A 6,515-nucleotide genomic window follows, 5' to 3' on the forward strand; every position below is an offset into this window, starting at 1 on the left:
GGGATTACTTTGGTATTAATCTCTCCTGACAATATTTACCCCTGGTGTTGAAAAGGTCAGTGCAAAAATAAGGTTCCTTATTCTGCTCCTTCCCCTTTTCCACCCTTTCTCCACCCCCACACTGCTTTTCTTTTCTTTTGGTGATTTTCTTTACTTTTGTTGTTAATTTGTATTAAGGAGTCTTTAGACCCTTGAGAGATTTGGAAGGGGCAGGGGGGCTTTGACACAGTCATGAGAGGTAAAGGAGCAAGGGCTGGCGGGCAGGGTGGAAGAATGAGGTGTCCTGCCCCCTGCGTCCTGTTCCTTGCCCAGCAACACACAGCCAGGTAACACTTCCCTTCTCATTCTCCCTGCCTGTAGAACAAACACCTTCGTGGTGGGAGATGCGAGGGTCTTTGCATGCAACAGCTCCTGGAGGGAAGGGCTAAGGGGTCAGCATGGAGATCCTGAACTCTTCCTAGAAGCATTGGTCAGCTCTGTGTATGTCAACACAGCAATCTGGAGGGGTGGCTGGGGCCTGCGTCGATGTGCCCAAGCTAGCTTTGAGCTAGATCCCATCTAGCTCAAGGAACAACAGCAGCAATGCTGGGGCAGCCCAGGTGGGAGCTGCTCGAGGCCATGCCTAGGGTCCTGGGCAGCCTGGGCTTTGCTAGATCAAAGCTACGGGTGCTGCAATCACCCCTCCCGGTTGCAGAGTGGGCGTGCGCTCTGAAGGGTCAGCTCTGTCCATCATCCCTGTGGGGTCAGTCAGCCCAGTGCTATGCCATTTACTGAGGTTAACGGTCTCATGGCACTTTTCATTTGAGATGGGCTTTCCCACCAACGACCTTGCCCAAACTGTCCTCCCTAGTGCAGTGTGCTGTGCACCAGCTAGTGGTTGCCATCCCACCCCAGAGGTGGCTGCATTGCAATGGCGCTGTCTGGGGACGGCAAGGTGCTTGGTGCTCTTTGGGGATGGGAGCAGCTGTGGGAAAGTAAGACATCCTGCTTGCTTGGAGTTCCCTCCAGAGCATAGCGTTATGCAGATCAAATCGCAGTGAAATGGAATAACTGACCTGAGCCAAATGGCTGTCCCAATAACCTACCAGCCAAACCCTGCATCCTGGTGGGGGTTTGACCCTTGCAGTCCCTTCCAATCCTATGGTTCTATAAAAGGAGGCAGAGACTCCAATCCCCCCACCCCCCACCCCCAGGGACCAGTCAGCTGCTGTCGGAACAAATAAGACTCTCTATCCCCATCATCTCCCATCCCATGTGAGCTTCTGCCCTACAGAGCGTCACCAAAAGGGTCAAACACTGCACAGTTCTGACAGGTGGTGAGAGCCAGGCTTTCGGTTTGACCCATTATAACAGTTAAGGGGTGACTTGATCACGGTCCTAAGCATCTACATGGGGAACACATATTTAACAGGGCTGTCAAGCGATTAAAAAAATTAATCGTGATTAATCGCGTGGTTAAACAATAACCGAATACCATTTATTTAAATATTTTGGATTTTTCTACATTTTCGAATAGATTTTCAATTACAGCACAGAATACAAAGTGTACAGTTCTCACTTTATATTATTTTAATTACAAATAATTGCACAATAAAAGAAGATAAACCAAAGAAACAGTATTTTTCAATTGACCTTATACAAGTACTGTAGTGCAATCTCTTTGTTGTGAAAGTGCAATTTACAAACATAGACTTATTTTTTTTACATAACTGCACTCAAAAATAAAACAATGTAAAACTTTAGAGCCTACAAGTCCACTCAGTCCTATTTCTTGTTCAGCCAATTACTCAGACAAACAAATTTGTTTACATTTGTGGGAGATAATGCTGCCCACTTCTTGTTTACAATGTCACCTGAAAGTGTTCACATGGCACTGTTGTAGCCAACATCGCAAGATATTTACCTGCCAGATGCGCTAAAAATTCATATGCCCCTTCATGCTTCAACCACCGTTCCAGAGGACGTGTGTCCATGCTGATGACGGTTTCTTCTTGATAATGATCCAAAGCAGTGCAAGTTCATTTTCATCATCTGAGTCGGATGCCACCACCAGAAGGTCGGTTTTCTTTTTTGGTGGTTCAGGTTCTGTAGTTTCTGCATCGGAGAGTTGCTCTTTTAAGATTTCTGAAAGCATGCTCCACACCTTGTCCCTCTCAGATTTTGGAAGGCACTTCAGACTCTTAAACCTTGGGTCCAGTACAGTAGCTATCTTTAGAAATCTCACATTGGTTCCTTCTTTGTGTTTTATCAAATCTGTAGTGAAAGTGTTTTTAAATGGAACAACATAACCCGGGTCGTCATCCGAGACCACCATGACATGGAATACATAGTAGAATGCAGGTAAAACCACGGAACAGGAGACATACAATTCTCCTCCAAGGAGTTCAGTCACAAACCTGCAGGGCTCAGGTAGTGTTTCTAGCTTTTGCAATTTTTCAAAATCCTTCTCTGTCGATGCTTTTGAAGAGCGAACGTGGCTGTGATAGCAGCTTTATTGCAAAGCAGGTGCTGAATCATGACCAATGTGGAATTCCAGCTGGTCGAAATGTCTTGTACAAGAGGCTTTTATTTGTGTCCATTTGCAGCTTGTTGTATTCCTAGCTCTGGAATGTGCTTGAAATGGCTCACAAGTTTTCTACATTTTGCCAGCCTGTTTTCAAAACCACCATCTCTGAGCACTACTGTGATCGATCACTGCAGACAGCGATGCATGTCATCGGTTCAAAAGGCAAGTGGCTACCATATTATGTGCACTGTCAGTACTAATTGCTGTTACCTTTTCTGGACTAGTCCATTCTTTCGCAACCTCCAAGAAATGCTCTACATGTGCTTCAGCATAATGTCTCTCTTAAGTACACGTTACTGTTACAGCAAACAACTGCAGTGTCCATGGAGCATCAATCAGATGTGCCCAGTCTCCAAGCTAGCTGTGATTGCTCAAGGATGTCCTGTGATCGCCAGTCAAAGCAACAGTGAGTGCATTTTTCAGAAGTTTCAACTTTGTAGTCTTCTCATTGTCATATAGAACATATATTCGTGATGCAGTGGTTCCTCGGGAGGGCAAGGTGTATGACTGATTGGAAGATGAAATTTGAATAACATCTCTTACCCCTCTGTCATCCACAATGTTGAATGGTCTGCAGTCCATAGCTATCTACTTTGCAGTAGCAGCAGTTAAATTGTACTTTGTTTAATCCCTGGGTTTGCAGCGATCCTGAAACTCTGTAATCGTACACTGTTGTGGCTGGCTGGATTCATTTGCCAGCAGCTGGTGACCCGGCCATTAGGGGACGTTGCCCCTGGCCCCTCCCACTCCCTTCTGTCCCCACCCCGCCCCGCAGGAGCCCAGAGCACCCTCATCGCAGACTGCGGACCCAGCACTGGGCAGCCACCCCCATCCCTGGTGCATCAGGCAGCCAGGTGGAGCAGCCACAGCTCCAGCCACCCTGAGTCCCTACAGGAGGCAGGCCAGCCAGCCTGGGCCAGGAACTGCAGGAAGGGGCATGAGGGCAGGGCATGGGCAGGGCCACGCCAGGCTGTTGGAGGAGGCCCAGCCTCTGATACCTGCCGCCCCTGGGTGGTGGGTTATCTGTAGCACAAGATCTGGAGGCAAAAGCATGCTTAGCACATAGGCAGTACTGCAGACTTGAAGTACTTCTGTGGCATTAGACCTTAGCCTTGCAATAGCTACAGATGACAGTCTTTTCAGCCAGAGAACCATCCAGAAGTATTTTAAAAATAAACTTACCATATTCAAAAGACCTGAACTGTTACCGTTTTGCTCCGTTAACTTTTTCTGACATTTTAATCACTTCAGATCATGAAAACGCAGTAGAACTGTGCCAATATCTGGCATAATTCAGTTTGTTCTTCTATATAATCAATATATTTGTGTCCTGTTCAATAGAGTCCTTGCCGTGGAGATGGAAAGATTTTACCTCAGGATTTTAACAGTCAGTAGGTGAGTGAATTGTGCAAGAAGCTTTTTTCCCCCCTTGTTGCTGCTGCTGCTGGATTAACCTTTCATAAAATATTTTGTATATGGCTGTTAGATGAGTCTTGGCTTATTGAAGGGGTAAGATTCCTCTGCAAGTCAGTATTCTGGAGATGGGAGTGGGGTGAGTGTGCAGGAGAAGGGTGAGTTCTCAATGCTGCTCCGGTTGGGTTGGGTTGGGTTTGGTTTTTGAGCTCATCACTGGGCTCGCCTCCTGTCCGAAAAAGAGTTTCATCTTAGAAATCTGCATTCAGTGTTGGGGGAGGAGGGAAGAGAGCGATGACTTGTGCAGGAGGAGGGTGAGGGAAGAGTCTTGCTGCTGCTTCTGGAAGGGTGGCTTGTGGCACTGAGCTCACCAGGCTCACCTCCTTTTACTGACCTAGGTGGGCTTCCTTCAGCTGGGTGAGCCCTTGTTTGCAAGGGAGGGTGGATTTTACCTCAGGGATGCCACATGCAGCAGGGAAAGAGAGGCTGGTGCAGAGAGGCTGAGGTCGCAGACCCCTGTTCTCTATGGGGTAGTGCCAGGGGCCAGCTGGGGGCAGTGGGACATGGTGCGGGGGGAAGGGCTCAGTCCTGGTGGTTGGTGAAAGGTGAATTCTTCCCATCATCAGAAAATGAACTCTTTGTTTATCTCCTTGAGAGGTACAGCGTGGGCAATAGCAGGTAAACTGAGTCACGGGGCAACAGGATGAGTCAGTCATTGTGATGCTGGAGGGTGAAGCTCATTCTGAGTTCCTTGGCTGGCAAGTGCTCTAGCAAGGCACTTTAAGGACCTGGCTAGCAAGCAAGTGCACTGCTACCCACTGCTGGATAGAATCAGAACTGTTCAACCATGTGTCATAGACCATCTACTGCCAGCAGCTCATGGAGATTTACCTGTAGCTCAGGGGCTGTGCTGTCAGAGCAAGCAGATCTGGGTTCTGTCCCTACTGTTGCTGTGGAGAGCTGCAATGCTATTGCTAAGAGAGCAGATTCTCACTCCCCACCTGTTCCCCCGCAGTCAGTCAGGAAAGTGTGATCTGAAGAATGGCTGTGTTTGTAAAAGGAACAGTCACACACCTAAACTGATGCCGAGTGCCATTCTTGTCTCTCTCTGCCCATGCCCAGCTCCGCAGTGCAGGTGGCAGAGGAGGGTTCTGCTCACTGGCAGGGAGAGAAGAGAAAGCACAGCGTGTGAGAGAAAAGAATGGAAGGAGAGAAAGAAAAGATGCAAAGAGAACGGACTATTGACTAATATATGCTGGCTTCTGGCTAGCATATAAATAGCCATCATATTAATAATATGTATTATCTGCACCAGATATATATATAGTATTCATTAAGCATCAAAAACATAAAGCCCAAATATTGTCAGAGTGATATAGCCTAAACCGGCCTATACCATAATCTGTTCAGTTACGCTAAGTATCTCATACCTCCTGGCATTTGCTGATAGGAAACTTGTCAAAAACAAGATACATTGGTTCTATGTCTTAGTACAAGCTAGGGAAGTGCCTTCATGGACCAGTACCTGGAACGCTCGTATCCAGAACACAGATAAGGAAGGAGCTGAACAGCATGTTAGGGAACTGGGACAATCCGATGGGTTGGATCTTAGAGAGGCGTAAAGAGAAGTGTGACTTGTAAAATCATATAAATGCTACCAGCCGAAATGTCAGCTGGGGAACGCACCTTCTGCGTAAGGCGAATGCAGCTTTGCTGCACAGGCTCTTCGGAGACTGGTGTTGTATAGAACCTTTTTCCTGTACCATAATAGATCAGCCTGACGCTGGTTATTTGGTCTCTTGAGTGTATTTCCTAATGAATCAAAGTGTCATCAAGCCACTGACAACAGAGTCATTTCTCAGCAGGACGGCAGTGAGTGGTAGGGGAGAGAGGAACAGGAGAGCGTGGCCACATGAGCAAAGGCAGGGGGATCATTTCAACCCAAATTGTCATCTTCTCAGGCAGGGAGGAGATCTGCTTGCTGCTCAAGTCATCGGCACTGATGGCTTTTCCATCCCAGCAGTTTGCCCCTCGGGCTCAGGCAGAGAGGTGCCGGGGAGGAGGGCTCAGATTTGCAGCCCCCAGCAAGCAGATGCCAGGAACGAGTGAATTATGTTGCTTCATTGTTTGGCTTCGAAAAAGGGAAGAAGAGATCAAGTCAGGACAATATTGTCCTTCTAGGACAAATCTGCTCCCAGGAAATACACGTCACCCCTCTAAGATGGGCCAAGGCTTTAATCTCCTGCGGGCTTGGTCCTGGTACCTCTCTCTCTGCGGTAGTCTTTTGTCCGGTGCACGTCCCAGACATAACAAATGTTCCCATTGCAATTAGGCACCCTGTAAGGTGTGGGGCCCTGCTGCCATAAGGCTGGTGGTGGTCTCTCTTCCTGGGTGAAATTCACACTGTGCGAAGGGCTAGCAGAAAGCCAAAGCAATACTACCAGGTCTCAGCCTGGGATCTGAGCTCTCATTGTGAATGTACTGGTGAAATGGGTGCAGATCTCTGTACCCTTAGGGCTTCCGTGGTGCGTAGGCC

At 47.9% G+C, this 6,515-nt stretch overlaps 1 pseudogene; it reads right to left on the reverse strand.

Moving 5' to 3' along the window:
* Positions 1-1,764: 1,764 nt before the first annotated feature.
* On the reverse strand, positions 1,765-5,745 carry LOC142046919 (E3 SUMO-protein ligase ZBED1-like; annotated as a pseudogene).
* Positions 5,746-6,515: the final 770 nt, after the last annotated feature.

This window comes from Chelonoidis abingdonii, chromosome 5 (genome assembly GCF_003597395.2).
Source record: "Chelonoidis abingdonii isolate Lonesome George chromosome 5, CheloAbing_2.0, whole genome shotgun sequence".
Classification (NCBI taxonomy): domain Eukaryota; kingdom Metazoa; phylum Chordata; order Testudines; family Testudinidae; genus Chelonoidis; species Chelonoidis abingdonii.